Consider the following 21650-nt stretch of genomic DNA (forward strand, 5'->3'; position numbering starts at 1 on the left):
GCAAAATCCAATTTTTTTGGTTTTTGGGCTTTTTTGGACGCTTTTGATCCAGTCGATTGCAATCAAAAGGGGAGATGCACAACTAGATGTTACAACAGTCCTAAATCGAAAATTTCAACATTCTACTGGTAATCGTTTTTGAGTTAGATACATACGCACGTACGTACTTACATACAGACGTCACGCCGAAACTAGTCAAAATGAACTCAGGGATGGCCAAATGGATATTTCCGTTGAAATCTGAAAACCGAAACTTTTCGCGATCAGAAAAGAAACTTTCTTTACTACTTACAAGGAAGTAAAAACGTTTTTTAAAAAAAAAATCTAAAAAATGGATACCCAGTAAATATAAACAGAAGATAATTTTGTTTTCAACAAAATAACATGTATAAAGATGTATATTTTCGCAAGAGCACAATGAAAAGCACGGGTCGCGACCTCAGTTTTATTTTGCACCTTAACTTTAGTTCATTCAAAGAGCTTTCCTAGATATTGTATTTTTTTTTCTTCAGTCATTTGACTGGTTTGATGCAACTCTCCAAGATACTGAATACGGAACCTATCATTTCCATTTCTTTATCAAAACCTTCGTCATATTTAAAAGATTTATATAGATATTGAATATTTAACGCGCCCCATGATTTTCATTGTGGTCTTGCGAAAATAGACAACTTTATACATATTATTTTGTCGAAAACAAAATTTTCTTCTATTATGTTTACCGGGTAATCAATTTTTTATATTTTTTTAATGCGTGTTTTAAAATTCTATTTTATTAGTACGATGTTTAAAATATTTACGGGAGTTTCGATATCTCATACAACGGTGTTCGAAGCGTTACATCGAGCGTTGGTCGATCGGCTACATCGATGTTCATCCCAAAAACCTACTGCGCATATGTACGACTCCTCTCAAGCAGATGAAGATTATAGCAGAATGCTTTAATCGCAAAAATCATCTGTTCACCCGTCTCATAATTACACGATATAGACTGAAGAATCAATTGTTACCGAACGTACAATGTTACCGGAAAAAATCGATGTCGTAATGATTCTCTTTATATAAATATGAATTTATAACTTTGTGTGTTAACAATAAATATAAATAACAACAAACAAACGTAATTGTCAGGCAGTAATTGGAGATGGAGATTGGGCAGTAAAAACGATGTAAATTGACAAATGAAAATTATTTCTTGCAAATAAAAAATTTCACCGAGATTAGTTTTCACTGTTCTATTTTACTTTTTTTATTTTTATTTATTTTATTATCTGAATGATGAATATATCGGTTAAATTTTTTATTTAAATTTGGAAGTTAGGCGGTAAGAAGTTTAGAATAAATAATTTGCAATAATAAAAATTTTTGTAAGGAATTAATTAAAGCGGGATTATGCAATTTCGCCGAATAACTTAAATCATCAAAAAATATTGTACATAATATGTATAATATTTATGTATACGCGGTAAATTATAAAACATTATTTTGTATTTAATCTAAAAAAATCTTGTATCATTTCTTTGAAAATAATACATTTTACGTACTACAGTATATTTTACCTTATTTGTAAGATTTATTTAATAGGAAACGGTAGATTTTTAGAAAATAAAATCGTCATAATTTTATTTCTAAGTTTCTATAAAACTTCGGTCAATGTGAGAAAGCTTATAGTCAAATTAATGTAGCTTTAAAACCTACCGGGTTGGTCTAATGGTGAACGCGTCTTCGCAAATCAGCTGATTTCGAAATCGAAAATTCCAACGTTCAAATCCTAGTAAGGCAGTTACTTTAAACGGATTTGAATACAGACCGCAGATACCGGTGTTCTTTGGTGGTTGGGTTTCAATTAACCACACATCTAAGAAATGGCCGACTTGAGACCGTACAAGACTACATTTCACTTAGACTCATACATATCATCCTCATTCATCCTCTAAAATAATACCCGACGATGATTCCCGGAGGGTAAACAGGAAAAAAACAGGTTAAATGGTACGAACGACAAAATTCTTAACTGTAAATTGTCGTATCGTGGGAAAATATAAAACTAACTTAAAAAAAACAAGCTGGTAGTATAAAAAAAAATTAGTTTACTCTCGCATCTACATTGTACGCAGAGCTAAAAACACGATGGCTGCGATTAAGTAATCTTTTCCGGTCTTCAAAAAAATAAATCAGTACTTATCGTTACAAAAATTTTACAACTGTTTTTAGAAGTCTGTAATATGACAAGGTAAGGAGGTAGTTCAATTTCTTTGTTGGTTAGGTATTTTCAGTCTTGGTTACACTCGGTGAGATGTGTGAAATTGTTTTGAGTTCATTAATTAATAGTACACCGATGGGAATGTAACTCGTGGCATCCTGGCCGAGGCGGACTCGGCCAGGAAGTCAAAAGCCGAGGTTTCGAAGATGACCTCTGGTAAAGCCCATAAGGACTCTGAACGGAGGGGGTGACGGAGAGTGTCTTCCCCGATGGGGGTCAGGATGTAAGATGGCAACTTTTAAAATAAAACAATAAAGCGGCGATGAAAACTGTTGGAAGTCATTGAAAATAATCTGTGATACGTTAAAAATTTTGTATCGCCGAAGAAAAGAATGAGTACGCGTGATCATAATGCTTGTTGTAAGGAACAAAAAATATTATACAGCAAATTTGAACTAACATGTAGAACCGGGAGTTCTAGACAACGATAAGCGCGATAAACTGTTTAATTATTAATAAATTGTGAAAGATGTAATTAACACTTTCAGCCAGATGACTTTCTTTATATTGCTAATATTTGCGTATAGGTAATTTTATATTTATTGTAAACATGCTTTTTCGTTTTAATTTACTCTTACAAGCAGAAAATGTACAAATAATACCGAAATATAAAAAATTCTGTAAAATTCCGATCTCCATGGCGGAACGGTAGCGTCTCGGCCTTTCATCTGGAGGTCCCGGGTTCGAATCCCGTTCAGGGATGGTATTCTTTGATAGACCACAAAATTCCATTTCCATACCCAACACACAAGTTTGAAGTTTACGTGGCGAAATTCATGAAAGAAACAAAAACTCGAGGTGTTATAAATCAGGTTGCCTCTACCACAAAGAAGTTTCAGGAGTCGTAGAAGATTCATAAGAAGACAAAATTATACTAAAAAAAATTCAAAGATGCCTGTTTAGAAAAATAAAATTACTGCCAACCTAACACAAACTAACATGATTAGTAAATCCGGATGAATGTCAGGTAAGTAACTTCAGATTAAATATTACGTTTAAATTGTTATTTTTAGAATTCTTTCGTTACACGTATTTTCAAAACAAAATATACAATACACAGTGTTGCATTTTTTACAAAAGAACGTAATTTTAAAGAACATTTTACGTTCTTTACTTTATCGATTTTTTAATATAAACAAATACCTATCTGTTAAAACATACCTCGGATCTTAAGTTACAAAAAATCATGTAAAAGAGATAAAGGGTTGAAAAATATGCGTTCTGCGAACATCAATCACACAGCAGACTCGAGTTAATACCGTTTAAAAAAACTACAAAATGAATTAGACGTGAATTTACGAATGATAAACCTTAGTCAGGGTGAATTAGGCGGAAAAGAAATACGTGCGTTGCGGTCGTGCGCGCGAGTATATATGTATGTATATAATCCCAGCAGATAGGGATAAGAGTAAATTTATAAATAAATATTCAACGTTTAAGAATAATTCAAACTTATATACAACTACGAATAATAATAAAATAATCTGACGCTTCAAAAAGGTTCACATTCCTTTCTCTTTTAGAAGCAGTTCCAAATTAAAAATATAATCTTTTGACCGGGAGGGTATCACAGAAAGGGTACGATATTTCTTTCTTTTTTCTAATAAAACAGAATTCACCGAATGAAAAAAATAACTAGAAAGATTTAATAATAAAAACTAATAATTTTTAAAACATGGAGATTAAAAAGATAATAAAAAATAAAAAAAAAGGTAGCTACTGATGGAAAAAATAAACTCAAATAGAAAACATTAACCGTCAGCAATCTTAATTCTTTACTTTACATACAACACTCGCGCGCGCATAGAAAGAAGAACAAAATATGGTAATGAATAAGGTAAGAGGATAGGAGAAAGGGTGTGTGTCTGAGAGAGAGAATGAAATGCAGTAAAAGAATAAGTAGAAAACACAACCCTAATAAACCTGTTTCATCATCGAGCAGCCCTTACGCGTGCATTAAATGTAGCCTACGCATGGTCGGTTGGTTATCTTCACGTAATCTATTTTGACCTACCCGTTGCTAAAATCAACTGCATACTACACAGTACTATTTAAGTTTTACCGGCTAAATTTAAACCCGCAAAAATTAAACGATTAATTCTAAAAAACTAAAAATTCATGTTGTTCCTCGTACAAATGACAATAACGCTGTAATAACAACTTGCCTCAAAATGTAGAAGAAAAAAAAGGCAAAAAATATGAATTACTAAGATTTTTTAAAGTCATAAAAGAGTAATTTCTCAAGAAAACTCTTTCAACTTTTTTCTACAAACGAATTTTTCTTTCGTAGTAATCGAATATTTAATTAATTTTGATAAGCATAGTCCGTTGGTAATAATATTTCAATTATTTATGTAATTATAATTTCCACTTACAATATTCATTAATAGTAACTATATTCGAGCACTTACGGAGAATATTACTCCATCCTCAGATACAATGGAAAGAGAAGTGGATAGAAGTGGAAAGAGAAATGAACATTGGTAAAATAGACGGAGCATACAGGAAAGTTAAGGAAAATTTTGGGGTACATAAATTAAAATGTAATAATGTGTTAAACAAAGATGGTACACCAATATATAATACGAAAGGTAAAGTCGATAGATGGGTGGAATATATTGAAGAGTTATACGGAGGAAATGAATTAGAAAATGGTGTTATAGAGGAAGAAGAGGAAGTTGAGGAGGATGAAATGGGAGAAACAATACTGAGATCTGAATTTAAGAGAGCATTAAAAGATTTAAATGGCAGAAAGGCTCCTGGAATAGACGGAATACCTGTAGAATTACTGCGCAGTGCTGGTGAGGAAGCGATTGATAGATTATACAGACTGGTGTGTAATATTTATGAAAATGGGGAATTTCTATCAGACATCAAAAAAAATGTTATAGTTATGATACCAAAGAAAGCAGGGGCAGATAAATGTGAAGAATACAGAACAATTAGTTTAACTAGTCATGCATCAAAAATCTTAACTAGAATTCTATACAGAAGAATTGAGAGGAGAGTGGAGGAAGTGTTAGGAGAAGACCAATTTGGTTTCAGGAAAAGTATAGGGACAAGGGAAGCAATTTTAGGCCTCAGATTAATAGTAGAAGGAAGATTAAAGAAAAACAAACCGACATACTTGGCGTTTATAGACCTAGAAAAGGCATTCGATAACGTAGACTGGAATAAAATGTTCAGCATTTTAAAAAAATTAGGGTTCAAATACAGAGATAGAAGAACAATTGCTAACATGTTCAGGAACCAAACAGCAACAATAACAATTGAAGAACATAAGAAAGAAGCCCTAATAAGAAAGGGAGTCCGACAAGGATGTTCCCTATCTCCATTACTTTTTAATCTTTACATGGAACTAGCAGTTAATGATGTTAAAGAACAATTTAGATTCGGAGTAACAGTACAAGGTGAAAAGATAAAGATGCTACGATTTGCTGATGATATAGTAATTCTAGCCGAGAGTAAAAAGGATTTAGAAGAAACAATGAACGGCATAGATGAAGTCCTACGCAAGAACTATCGCGTGAAAATAAACAAGAACAAAACAAAAGTAATGAAATGTAGTAGAAATAACAAAGATGGACCGCTGAATGTGAAAATAGGTGGAGAAAAGATTATGGAGGTAGAAGAATTTTGTTATTTGGGAAGTAAAATTACTAAAGATGGACGAAGCAGGAGCGATATAAAATGCCGAATAGCACAAGCGAAACGAGCCTTCAGTAAGAAATATAATTTGTTTACATCAAAAATTAATTTAAATGTCAGGAAAAGATTTTTGAAAGTGTATGTTTGGAGTGTCGCTTTATATGGAAGTGAAACTTGGACGATCGGAGTATCTGAGAAGAAAAGATTAGAAGCTTTTGAAATGCGGTGCTATAGGAGAACGTTAAAAATGAGATGGGTGGATAAAGTGACAAATGAAGAGGTATTGCGGCAAATAGATGAAGAAAGAAGCATTTGGAAAAATATAATTAAAAGAAGAGACAGACTTATAGGCCACATACTAACGCATCCTGGAATAGTCGCTTTAATATTGGAAGGACAGGTAGAAGGGAAAAATTGTGTAGGCAGGCCACGTTTGGAGTATGTAAAACAAATTGTTGGGGATGTAGGATGTAGAGGGTATACTGAAATGAAACGACTAGCACTAGATAGGGAATATTGGAGAGCTGCATCAAACCAGTCAAATGACTGAAGACAAAAAAAAACAAAAAAAAAAAAACGGAGATTATTACTCCATCCTCAGATACAATGATTGTAATATATATTATAAATATTTACTTAACATATCACTAATTGTAATAAAATAATACAATTGATCGTCAAAGAGGTAAAATTAAGTGAACGTTATCACCGTGTCGGTAACAAGGTCACAATTTTTATCTAACTTGTTCATAACTATTCCGATTAATGCGGTAACGTATAATTAACGTTTGTAAAGATTTTGTATAATGAAGTTAAAATGTTTCGTAAAAATATTTATCATTATTAAATAAATATCATTTATTTAATAAACGTATAACTCTAAACAGAGAAGAGGTTGATAAACTGGAGTTGGCTGAAAGGAAAATACTAAGAAAAATACTCGGACCACGGAAAACCGATGAGGGTTGGAGGTTACGGAAGAATGAAGAATTTTTACCTCCGTATAGACAGACTCGCAGATGACATTCAAAAAAGAAGATTGGCCTTCTACGTTCACTCGGCTAGAAATGATGAAAACAAAGAGGATTTTCGAGAAGAGCGACAAAAGGAACATAAAGCGGTTCGCACAGGTGAAAGAAGATCTCGCGATTACAGGGATAAATCGAATAACAACAAGGGACAAGATACATTTAGGAAGAAGAGTTTGTGAAGGTTTGCAAAAAGGAAAATATAGAGTGCGGCAGTAAAAAATGGTCGCAAGAAAGGAAGGAACAACTGAAAATGAAGTTGAGTTGGAAGACTCGGGGATTAATATTAAACGTGGTCCTGTAGTGGCCGGTGACGAGAAAAAAAAATCATTTTAAAATAAATAAATCCCATTATTTTAAGCTTTAACTTTACTTACATAATAGGTGTCCGAATACATTATAATGTACGATGTAGGCCAACATTTCTCTTGAATAGAAAATAATTAATTACCTGCAAAAAAAAAACAAAAAAACTATTATCTTGTTGTTACAAACCTTAAAACATTTCTAAATTTATTATTAGTTTTTTGAAAATTATTACAAGAATTTTTCCAATTCACCTTACATTCTGGTGTAAATAAAAATCATTTATTTAATTAGTACCGCTAAATTACACTCAGGCCTAACCTCAATACGAAACTATTGCACTCGAGGTCAACCTATTACATTTTTTCAATTGTCATCCGAAGGTTAATCTACGTAAAAATCTTCTGAAATATCTAAATGGTAGTAACAGTTAAAGCTTTACTAGGCGAGTTTTATTTACAGCCAACTGCTAGACGCATTTATAATCGTAAATTCATTTCAATTACGATAATATATCACGAAAGATAAAAATCACTTTAGTGTACTCACACTGATATACCTGCTGGCACGTTTGTTAAAATTATCTTAATAGTAAGTACACGTAAGCATTACCATGTAACAGTACTTCTGGCACGACTTAGCGAAACCAGACTCCAAAAGCAGTCGCAAACTAATCTACACCTAACTGAATACAATTTTTGTAGTTCACGTATTTATATTTGCGCAATTACGTATATATATATATATATATATATATATATGAAACTATGTTAGCTTCTACTTAAAACAAAGCCGTTGAAATTTCCCAATAAAACATTTGAATGGAAAATATATTAAAGATGTGTTACAGAAATACTACAAAAAAACCTTTAAACTGGATCACGAGTAACTCCAGCTGTAGTTCGAGTAAAACATTTCGTCGGTCGGTTTATAGGTAAACAATCTTGAAATACAGTACTTATCGAAAAAGATTCAATAAAAGAGATTTTAATAATCTTTGCTACACAAAGTACGACCCGACTTATCGATTGAACGACGGTTACATTGTAATTACTCATCCTATCCATAAATACCAACACCCAATACCCCTAATTTCTGCTACTAAATACTAAACCGGCAAAATTGTTGTAATTCACTTCCATTTCCTTTCGTCAGCATCATACAATCCAAAATCGCGAATCGTGTTTATCAGAGCCATTCCACTGAGGAAGAGCGCATTTCTTCCGCGAGGGAATACAAATGTTTGGATATTATTCAGAATGAAAACAAGGAAGTCGAGTGCAAATTCATAAAAGAATAAAACATCACGAAATACATGAAACTTTTGGTTCGTGCTACATTATTCTGCATTTTTACGAACAGTATATTTATGAAACTATCGTACTGTTGTTTCCACAATTTTTATTTATTCAAATTTGGATTAAATAATAGCAAATTTTTTAATATGTTCTTAACAATTTTTAATGGGTACAGGAAAAATATTCAAATCTAAAATATTTTCAAATAGAAAATACGCACACTGGCTTTAATAAAATAAATATTATACGCTAAACAGCCAACTTTAATCCTACACTTCCTTTTTTACTTTTTATCTGAACGGTAATTACCGTTCAGATAATACTTAAGAGGAAGAACGAGGATGATATGTATGAGTTTAGTCTAGTACAGTCTCAGTTCGACACACATTCCTGAGATGTGTGGTTAATTGAAACTCAACCACCAAAGAACACCGGTATCCACGATCTAGTATCCAAATCCGTGTAAAAATAACCGGCTTTACTAGTAATTGAACGCTGGTACTCTCGAATTCCAAATCAGCTGATTTGGGAAGAGCCGTTCACCACTAGACCAACCCGGTGGATCACATTTAATCCTACTACTGTCATTAAAAAGAACGGTTACAGAACTAAAGTTCTTAAAAATCATCTAAAAAGGATTAGAAGTAGCATATTTACAAATACAGGAGTAAGAAGTGTGAAAAACTCAAAATAAAGTGGATTAGGATTGCTGATATCTGGATGAATCTTCTTTAAAAAAAATGTCGGTTTAGTTTTGGTGGTAGTGTTTTCGATATTTCTGCTCCTTTCTTTCTTTCCCATCTAGATAGTGCTATAGCTCTAGAAGGGAAAGTATTGTAATCGGTCCAGTTTAGGCATATGCGGTTTTCACCGGATCTTGACTTTTTGACTCCTAAGGAACCCAAAAAACCTATTGGAAATTTTCCAGATGTTTTTGATAATCATTCGTATGTACGTGTGTTCGGTGTTTCCCTTTAAATCTCCTTATATCTCCACAACTATTGGACCGATTTTGACCAAACTTGTTCAGATTACTTCTATATATGGAGTGTTGATGCCATTAAATTTTCATCTTATAAGGTAACGGAGTGATGCTGTAGAGCAAGGTCATCACCCTCAGTATATTGAGATTTCACCTGATTAAGGTCAGATTTTTCTTAGGCACATTTTCTTCAAAATTAACAAAATAACGATATCTGAAAAAAATTTGCAAAATCACAACCCTACCCCCAAAATATGCTGTTGTAGTCGACTGTTATGTTGTGATGTCACAGGTGACCGCTAGAATTAAATAAATGAGTAATATTCGGTGTATGTAGTTGTGAGATTACATTAGTTCAGTTAGTGCCGACCGTCGCCGCTGGTACCGCCACACCCGCACAAATTAAATACGGTATGCGCGTGAGCTTTAGTTAAAATTATTGAATTAAATAAACGGAAAAAAACTGTATTTAAATAATTTATAAATATTTAAATTAAGTTATGCGTACGTGTGTATAAGCCGTGCATCAGAAACAACTCTGTTGTCAGCATTTTTTTAAATAATCACTCGGTCATTCAACAAATCGTGAAATATTTCTTCTATTATTCTGATAAAATAAATTGATCTTTTACAGCAAGTTCCCTCGACGAATTGATCGTTCCAAAATAAATTTGCTTAGTATTAATATTCTTTTTCTCCATTTATTTTAATTTTCTATTTTAAATTTGTTAATTAAATATGCATTCACACCGCACAAGTATCTCACTAAAAGAACGTGTATTGAAATAAACTCGAAAAAATTTCCGATAACTGGAAAGCCGTTCATCCGGAAACGTCTATACAGCGAGAGGACGATGAAAAAATTATTATTTAGTAAATAGGTTATATTTTAACAGGTTTTTGAGTAGTTCACAGGGGCGTAAAGTTAAGATAGTTAAAGTACTACAGCAGGAGGTACTTTTTTTAGTTTTCCTTCACTTTTTTTTACGAAAGATTTTAGTAATGGAATTAAACTGTGTAGGATAACAGAAAATGGATAAAAAATTAAATAAAGATTAAAATAAAGATAAAAACTCGATTTTTACCGTTAATATAAAGCTTCAAATACATTTATCGATTTATTTTTCGGTTGATGAATTACACAGAAGCTTTTGAAGCTTACTCGTGGAATATGGAAATAGAATTGTTTTTGCAGCGTATGAAACATGCCATGCCTCACCGGGGTTGGAAACCAGGACCTCCGGATGAATGGCTACCACTCCGCCACGGAAATCGGCCATTAGTCATTTTACCGATAATTTATTTACTGAATGACAAAGGCAATAACAAATTTTCCTTCACGCCTGATAAATGAATTATATTACGAAATAAGTAAATATGTTTTATAATTTTATTACAGCTGTCTGTTTCAATTTTTATTTTTTAAATTCTGTACTGCAAGTAAAGACGTGCAATGCGGATTCTATTAGGATTCTGATTCGGGAAGGCTATTCACATCCGCTTTTCTCCTAAACCGATCAAATTTAACGAAAAAAAAAATGCGGCCGGCAAGATCATTACGTACAAACACGTAGTGTGAATTAATTTCCATTGTAACCGCGCGTTTGTATGATCGGATAACGATCCGCGAAACAATATTTAACGAAGCTTAAAATAGTACCCGCTTTCATTTCTGTTTTATTTAACATTAGAAGCTAATAACAAGTTAAACGATCAATTACAAGTCGAAAGCAGGTTTTGTCGTCTCTACCAATTCAAGGAACAGTCAACAGAAGAGGTTAAAATACATCGGTAAAAGGAAATTCAATAGAACACTCTGTTACTTCAAATTAAAAATAAATCACACTAGAATCGGTACCAAAGAAAAAAGTAAGTCTAATGGAAAACAAAATCATGTAACGTCTATATTTTAACAAGATAATTTATCGTTTAATTCTTTTAAGTTTCCGCCACCAGGTCCTTTCGAAAAAATATTTTCAACAAATATTGTTAATTCTTCTGTAAATCTGTGTAATAAGTGCTCTGCTATTATTTATTCGTTCTTCAGCATCTTTCTTTATTTCATTATAACTTTTTTATGTTTTAATATTCCTTCCGATTTTCGGTCCATAATATCTCACGCTGCACAATCGTAATAAATGACTCGGCCAAAACCGTTTCTTTTTCTTATCTTCCTCATCGCGATCTAATTCCTATCGCTCTCAATAACTTATCGTTTATCATTCTGTTCGTCAATTTCACTTTCAAATTTCTTCTGGACAACAATATCGAAATGCTTTCCTAATATTTATTTTCTATTTCCTGAATATACAAAAGATATATTTAATTTTCAACGTAAATTTTACAAAATTTTTCTCGATCGCTGTAGCCGACTATTAAGTCAAAATAATAATTAAAATTAATTATTCCCGTAGGCAAACTACTACAATATAAAAATAATTTAAAAAAGTAATTAATGAACCGGTTTAAAAAATAAACTGTACATCCACAGAAACAAACGAGAACAATTCTTTCATTACATTTAATTAGTTACAAAAAGATTTTATTTCAGTCAAACATTGACGTCATTCATTGTATCACCGGTACGAGGTTTATAATATAATAATAACAGAAGCAACATTCATAAAATAACAATAACTTAAGCATGCTATACTCATTACATTAAACTCGGCCGTGTATACAAATAAACAAACAAAAAGGAATAACAACGTAAATAGGTTAAATGAAATAAATATAAACAAACCAATAATATATGATTGAAGTGAAAGTTCTACCGCAATCTCATCTATACACTCACCGAATAAGTTGCAAGCAAAACCGTTTCGATCAATCCGGGCGTGACAAGATTGTATTAAATTAAAAAAAACAACCTACCACAATAGCAATTTATTTTATTGTGATTTTATGATGATATAGTCGTATGTACACGCATACAGAGGGTGGAGAGAGGTACTGAAAGAGACAGAAATAAGTAGCTATCTACGTCAAAAATCTAATAATAAATCTGTAACAACATACACACCTTTTCCACTGAGAAAATTTAATTACTGTACCTCGAGACGTGATACAAGAAAATTTAATTAATTAAATACTCGTTGTACTAACATTCTAAAAAATTATAAAGAAATAGAAACCATTTTTAAAACTAATTATTTAATTAATTAAAAAAAACAGATGGGCGGATGTTATGTAATAAATTGAATAGGATTAAGGTATAAAACTCAGTTGTTTTTTACATCAATATTTTCATAATATCCACAATCTTCCTTCGATTTAATCGTTTCATGTAATTCAAAAATAAATCAAAAACAATAAATAACAAATAAAATCAACAACAATAAAATAAACAATTAAACAATATACATAACAATTAAAATAAACAAAATAGAAACAATAAAATCGAATTATATATAATTGAATCAATCTTTTTTTACAAACACTCGAGTAACGAAAGATGTTACGATAAACTCTATAGAGCTAACATACATTAAATAACATAAACATATATGTACATATACGAATTAGATTTTATAATTTTTTTATAAAACAATACTAAACATGCCCTAAATGTAAAAATAAGAGATAATAGTTATAAATAACTAAAATATCATTCATCCTTATAACATGGTTTCTGTTAATTTGATTTTATTCCACCAGAGTGGACTTTAATTCGGTATACTGTTGACAAGCACACACTCATGACTGTTTATTCATTTTAACGTTTCACTTTATAATATTTTATTCTCCTGACGATGGTTTAAGAACCGAAAAATCTAGAGAGTGTCTATTTTAATTTCCGGTTAGGTGGATTTACTCTGGAAGTCTAGAGTTCCAGCGTTCAAGTCCTAGTAAAGGCACTGCCTTTACTAGGACGTATTCAATCTATTCAAATCCGTATAAAAGTAATTACATTTATACGGATTTGAATACTAGATCGTGGATACCGGTGTTCTTTAGTGGTTGGGTTTCAAGTAACCACACATCTCAGGAATGGTAGAACCGAGACTGTACAAGACTACACTTCATTTACACTCATACATATCATCCCCTGAAGTATTATCTGAAAGGTAATTACCAGAGGCTAAACAGGAAGAAAAGAAAGGTGGATTTACTCACTTTTTACATCCTTGTACGAAGTAAAGAAAGTATTGCGATCGTGAAAAATTTTGGTTTTCAGATTTAAACGGAAACATCCATTATGACCATCTCTGAATCCATTTTGACCAGTTTCGGCGTGACGTCTCTACGTATGTATCTCGCATAACTCATACACGATTAGCCGTAGGATGTTGAAATTTGGATTTAGTACTGTTGAACATCTAGTTGTGCATCTCCCCTTTTGAAATCCCAAAAAATATAGATTTTGGACTTTTTCTTGTGTGCAGCAATAAGCCCTCATTGAGCTCGTTGAGCTTTTCAACGATATATCATAAGTGTTACTTATTTTCATTGGTTCCAGAATTCTAACGTAATAAAATTTAATTAATGAAATATTTGGATCTTACAAGGGGAAGGCACATCGGTGCGAATAAGATTTCATCTCCTTTTTTTTAACTTTTTTATTTATTTAATTATATTGATTTACTAATAATTATTAACCTAAGCTTACCTAAATTTATTAAATATTCCTCTGAAATACAAAGGGGTCCAAAAAAATATATTCTATCCTTGCTATTCCATACCTCGTATCAAATTTTACGTAGCATGACAATCTTTGGTACTGAGAGAGGGTTATGGTATGTGTTCGAAATGACCACCAGCAGCTTCTATACAACGCCAATTGCGCCGATCTGCACAACGAACTGCGGCTGTTAATATACCTGGTACAATGGCAGCACACGACTCTACGATCTTTTCACGTAGCTCGTCGATTGTTGCTTTTTGTCAGTACATATCATTCTTGACGGTCCCCCAGAGGTACCAACGAGGAGTCCGAGGTGGGTTTTCAACAGCACCTCTTCAACCCACCCACCGTGAGAGTAGAGTTTTACCGAGGTACAACCTGACATCTCGATGGTAGTGAGACCGTCTTGTTGCACATAAAAATGTTCATTACTATCAGGTTTTGGATGTCAGGCAAAATTCTTATCTGAAGTATATCAAGATACGCCTCACCAGTTACGGTGGAAGAAGAAGGGACCAATCAAACCAACCACGCACTGATAGACCACACCACACACCAACCCCCGGTAGATTCACTGCCCTGTCCACATGAGCTGAGGATTTTCAGGAGCCCAGTAGACACGATTGTGGCGGTTCACAGTACCGTTAAGTTTGAATTGAGCCTCGTCAGTCTACACAAACTTCCCTGAAAATTCCTCCTCCTCGCCGACCATGTGCTGAAACCATTTACAGTACTCCATCCTTCGATCTGGGTCGTCCTCATTCATCGTGCGTAGCAGTCTTGGAATACACTTTCCACTTTACACTCTTCAGAATGCGTCTTACACTTGACCGGCACACCCCCACTTTCGCGCGCTCCCTGGTTCACTGATTTTTGCGGTGATCGGGTGAAATGTTGCAACACCGCAGCACTGGACGCCGGACTTGTAGCTGTTCGTGTATCTTTCCGGTGCACACTTTGAACTCTCTCTACCACTGCCGTTGTACCTTGCGAATGTTCTCGTACTTCCAGTACCACTTCAGTACAGCTTTGCGTTCAACAAACGATAAGTGAACCTCACCCATTACCGCTACTCGTCTGTCTTCTGCTGCACTGGCTAATATGACTGCCTCGTCCCACCTCCAACCACCCGCGCATGCGCGGGATCAATTGCCAGCAGCACAGCCTGCCACGACAAATTTAATCCCTTACACTACACTACGCATTAGATTAGTGAACGTAAGTCTTTTTGTTTAGATATTATTTAATTATAAAGAGTGAGTACATTTGTTTTGGACCGCTCTGCAGTCATGTTTTATTAAACAAAACAAAATACAGCTTTAATTTATTTATTAAATTTAATGTTATAACATGATTATTTAATATTTTTTTTAATAAATTGCAATTCAAAATATCAATTGCTTATTAATCAATCTATTTTTGTTATGGTGGTTTCTTAAACGTAGAACATTAAATTCGTTTTTTTTTTGTCTTCAGTCATTTGACTGGTTTGATGCAGCTCTCCAAGATTCCCTATCTAGTGCTAGTCGTTATTTAAGAAAATTAAATACGTACGGCAATAAAATTATATTTATTTATTTACGTTCACAACCGCAGAGTAACACCCAGTTACAATCTTTGTACATTTTTATTGGATAAATTATAGAGCATAAGAGAATATCTCAACCAAGGCTAACTGCGATTCGAATCTTGAATCTTCCAGATGAAAGCGAGAGACGTTGCCACGGAGATCTCCATATGTATGTGTATAAATATAAATATGTGTGGGTGATTGTGTGTGTGTGGGTGGATGCGTACATGGTCTAGAACGATTTACTTTCGAAATGAGACCACTACATGTAGTAGACTACTTTTGAAAATAGATGTGAATGTCCATGATTTTGACTAGGGTTGTCTGAAAACCCGAAATGTTTTAGTAAATTCTTCTTCAACAGGCTTCAAAATGATGTATTACAATCCTTTCAATTTAAAAGTTTTTAGTTCCTCCCCGCCAAATAGAGGCTCTCTGGGTGCTTAAGGTTCGGTTTCATACCGATAGGGATCGTTTTCAGGTAAGAAGTTATGTTGTATTTAATTTTTCTATGTTTACCTGTTGTACGTATTATATATACAGAGTGTCCCACGACGAAACTGACATACTTCACAGGTGTATTCTCATTAAAATAATGAAAAAAGTACACATAAATAAAGGTCTGGAAACGCTTCGTTAGCGAGTTACATTTAGAGAAAGATTCACCCGGAATTCAGTTCACCCGGTGAAATGAAATCGTACTGAAATTTTTAGAACGTTAATTGACGGTCGAAATTAGTGATTTTTGACCAAAAAAACTAATAAAATAGGTTCTAGAACTGTATCTTCAGTAGTTTTCATGATATCCGAAGTAAAACTGAAAAACTTGTCTGAAAAGCGTTTTTGTTAGGTTTGCAATACGATAACTTTGTTAAATAATTAATAAATGCGTAAAATATATTTAAAAAATTTGTAGAAGATTTAATTCTAAAAATAGTGATGTAAATAAGTCCAATGAAAATCAAATAAACGTTTTCAAAATTCATATTTTACTGAAGAAGAAAGAGAAGAAAGAATAAATAAATTGACCAAACTGAATTGACAAATCCGTTAATTTGTTTAAAAAAGACAGTTAATTATAAATAAATACAGTATAATATTTAGTTAATCAAATACTTACAGAATAATTTTAAAACATTCTACAAAAACAGGATTTCAAGAATACTGTATTAATTGAATACAGGGCAACCCTACTCAACTCTCTCCCCTAAATCTTTCTTTCTATGTGTGTGTGTGTATGTGTGTGTGTGTGTGTGTGCGTGTGTGTGTGTGTGTGTGTGTGTTCATGGTGATGGATAATAATCAAGGAAAATAATAATAGAAAAGGTCAAATAGTTTAGATAAGAATATAAAATTTAGTATTGAATTAGAGGCCAACTCTTAATTTTCTGGATAGGTCGATCGATAAAGATCTTAAAAACTGTAAATTATTTTAATAGACATTTATAGAAAAAAACATTACACAGATATAAACAGGTTTTCAACACATCCTTCGTCACATAAATAAGCACCATATAAATAAGACTGCATACAGAAAAATTAAATATTTATAAAATATTAATTAATTTTTTTAGATAAACAAAAATAAGAATATAAAATAATTTTCCAAAAAATGAATCGATTATAAATAGATTATTACGTAAAATAAAAATAAAAAATTAAATAGATAATTAAATAGTACGAAAAATTCTGACTTAACGTACTTTAAATATTATGTAATCACACACAAGGCAATAAATACTTTATTTTAAAGGAATTTTACAAAGTCTATAACATAAAAAGAACGCTTATTATGCTTTACAACACATAAAGAACTAATTAAATTTAGAACTAATAAAATTATTATTATTAAATAATAATGTATATAATACAATTTCTTAGATTTTTAAAATTTTCACTATGATTTTAAAATCATTTAGATCTACGCGCAAAGAAGTCTTTCATCCAGAAGATCTCGGCTTCGAATTCAGCTCAAGCATGCCGATTTTCATACGCTACAACAAATACCCAGAAAGGAAATCGTAATAAGAATAGATAGATGCTTGACCGATAACGCCGAAATTAAAATACGAGCCATCCGAAAAGTTTCTTTTCTTTTTTAACTGTCACTTCTTAACAGGTTAATGAATTAATTTTGCGTTTTCTCTTTTCGAATTCCAAATATTATTGTTGTTTATCCTACCGACAACGACAGATCAGATTTCTATTTTAAAATTTTAGCAGTCTTTCTATCTTTTAACTGACAATCAGTCGATCAATAACTCTTCGGGTACATTTACTCATCCGATCCCATAACATGGCCGTATTTTTTACCCTTGCAACTTTGTTTCTAAAGCGGTTAACTTATGAATCACTGGATTAACGTCGCCAATAGTCTGCATTTCAACCTCTGCTTATTGCTAGATAATAGTTTTAGTATTCCTATTCGTAATTTGAAATTATTTGTAAAGCGAATAAATTTCCACAGACGCGTGGAACTAGTCGGAAGAATCCCAGAAATAGGGTTTGCATCGAAAGGAAGTTAATAAAATAATGACAGTGCCAAATTCACTTTATAGAAGTGAAGCCTGGGTGACATTACAGCAGAATTCAAGGATTAGAGATGGGTTATTTGAGAGGATTTCAGGGATTCAGTCTTTAGTAAGTTTCTTGATGTAGTCTTTTTTGTTGATGTAATATTATTTTCGACAAATCACTTAATTTTCCGGCATTCCTAACCCGGGAAATTTCATAGTCTATATTCCTTTCATATGATTTCCAACAAACCCCAAAAGATCATTTCCTGCACAGATTAGGTAATTGACGCGATCCGGAACACGAACGATCTAGTATGAAATCGAAATTCAGATAGACCAGGTAATTAATTTTTTTTTGTCTTCAGTATTTGACTGGTTTGATGCAGCTCTCCAAGATTCCCTTTCTAGTACTAGTAGTTTCATTTCGGTATACTTCCTACATCCTACATCCCTAACAATTTGTTTACATATTGCAAACGTTGCCTGCCTGCACAATTTTTTCCTTTTAACTGACCCTCTAATATTAAAGCGACTATTCCAGGATGCCTTAATATGCGGCCTATAAGTCTGTCTCTTCTTTTAACTATATTTTTCCAAATGCTTCTTTCATCATCGATTTGCCGCAACACCTCTTCATTTTTCACTTTATCCACCCACCTGATATTTATCATTCTCCTATAGCACCGCATTTCAAACGCTTCTAATCTTTTCTTTTGAGGTACTCCGATCCTCCAAGTTTCACTTCCATATAAAGCGACGCTCCAAACATATACTTTCAAAAATCTTTTACTGACGTTTAAATTAATTTTTAATGTAAACAAATTATATTTCTGACTGGAGGTTCGTTTCGCCTGTGCTATTCGGCATTTTATATCGCTCTGCTTCGTTCATCTTTAGTAATTATACCTACCAAATAAAAAAATTCTTCTACCTCCATAATCTCTTCTCTTCTTATTTTCACATTCAGTGGTCCATCTTTATTATTTCTACTACATCTCATTACTTTCGTTTTGTTGTTTATTTTCATGCGGTATTTCTTGCGTAGGACTTCATCTATGCCGTTCATTGTTTCTTCTAAATCCTTTTTACTCTCGGCTAGAATTACTATATCATCAGCAAATCGTAGCGTCTTTATCTTTTCACCTTGTGCTGTTACTCCGGATCTAAATTGTTCTTTAACATCATTAACTGCTAGTTCTATGTAAAGATTAAAAAGTAACGGAGATAGGGAACATCCTTGTCGGACTCCCTTTCTTATTACGACTTCTTTCTTATGTTCTTCGATTATTACTACTGTTGCTGTTTGGTTCCTGTACATGTTAGCAATTGTTCTTCTATCTCTGTATTTGAACCCTAATTTTTTTTTAATTCTGAACATTTTATTCCAGTCTACGTTATCGAATGCCTTTTCTAGGTCTATAAATGCCAAGTTTGTTGGTTTGTTTTTCTTTAATCTTCCTTTTACTATTAATCTGTGGTCTAAAATTGCTTCCCTTGTCCCTATACGTTTCCTGAAACCAAATTGGTCCTCTCCTAACACTTCTTCCACTCTCCTCTCAATTCTTCTGTAGGTAATTAATTATCTGTATTTAATTCAGCTCCTCTATAAATACGGGTATCCATAAACATTTTATCTAATCTAGAATTGACAAACATAAATCTGTTGAAGATCTCGGGCCTCTCGGTTCCCACGTTTATTTATTAATGTCCTTCTTTTTGAAAGAAGTATTAGTTATCTTAAAACCATTCATCACAACCCAGTTAATTAGTTTCAATCCACTATCATTAGCTACAGGTTCCCCAAAACCGTGTTTGCTACCTGCCTATTTCTGACTCTCCCGTTAAAATCACCAGTCACTACAAAATCGTTTTTATTTACAACTTTCATTTCTTTTCTCCGCTGTTATAAAACTTCTCACTGTCCTCCACTCCACTCCAATTTGGTGCATACACTCCAAAAACTTTGACAGATCCTCTTAGCAATTTCAGCCGAATTTTAACAATTCTCTCTGTTATAAAACCGTAGTGTACAACATTTGCAGTCCATTTGGTTGAAACAAAAATGTTTGTCGTAGTCGCAGCTCTTTAACTCTTAGATTCAATAATTTAAATTCATTTAAAACCCGTAAATAAAGCATTACCGTTATTAACTAACACGTTATAAGAATTATTAGACGAAAAATGTCAACATTACCTATATGTCTTGCAGAAGGAGTTATAAAAAACGTTTTATACGAATTATTTTGTAAAATATTTCAATAAAAATAACAAATGTAATAAATTACTACCTCTTTGAACTGTAATATCACGAATGCAAAATTTACTGCAGCGATTAAGAAAAAAAATTAAACAATCACAACCAGGATATATTTTTTAATGCAGCGTGATTAATAGAAACTAGATTTTAAAATTAAACTATAAATATCATGTAATCATTAAACCCCAACAATCCTCCCAAATGAATAATTATGTACCAAATCTTATGTAAAAAAAAATGTCCATATTATCGTCAAAAATTATTATTATTTTAATACAAAGAATAAATCGATCATTGAAACACTAACACCGATGTACAACCTTACAGAACTTGAATCTTCATCTTACGTCAGGACGATTGCTAATCGGCTCGTTAAACAGTAGCGAACGAGAACGTGCGCAATGCAAACAGTACACTCGCGTTCCAACACTTGAGTTAGTGTCGTCGAACAATAATACAATATAATCGGCTATAGCATAAATAACATACGTACTAAAAAAAAAGTAGTAGTCAGTCGTCTATTGTTCATTAATAGAAGAATCATTATTCAGTTTGTTTAAATGAGAATAAAATTAAAATATATATACACAAGTCAATTATTATCCGCAATGTAGTTATAAATTTTATTGCAATACAAATAGGAAACTTTACATGTACATCATTTTTCAACATAGCCCCCTTGCATTTCAACGCACTTGGACCATCGCTGGACAAGCTTCCTGATGCCCTCATAAAAGAAGGTTTTCGGTTGAGCTGCGAACCAGGAATGCACCGCTCCTTTCACTGTTTCGTCCGAGGTAAATCGAAGGACCCTTAATGCCTCTTTGAGTGGACCAAACAAGCGGTAGTCAGAAGGGCCAAGATCAGGACTATACGGAGAATGAGCCGGTACTTCAAATTCGAGTTTCTGGAGCGTTTCAGCAGCGTGGACAGCAGTTTGTGGACGGGCATTTTCGTGCAACAACACAACACCTCTCGACAGCAGTCCTCGGCGTTTGCTTTGAATCGCAGGTTTCAGCTTGGCAGTAAGCATCTCACTGTAACGCGCACTGTTTATTGTTGTGCCCTTTTCCTCATAACGTTCCAGTGCTGGGCCTTGTGAGTCCCAAAAATCCGTAAGCATCGGATTTCCTGCGGACGGTTGGGTCTTGAACTTTT

Source organism: Lycorma delicatula, chromosome 2, assembly GCF_047948215.1.
Source record: "Lycorma delicatula isolate Av1 chromosome 2, ASM4794821v1, whole genome shotgun sequence".
Lineage (NCBI taxonomy): Eukaryota > Metazoa > Arthropoda > Insecta > Hemiptera > Fulgoridae > Lycorma > Lycorma delicatula.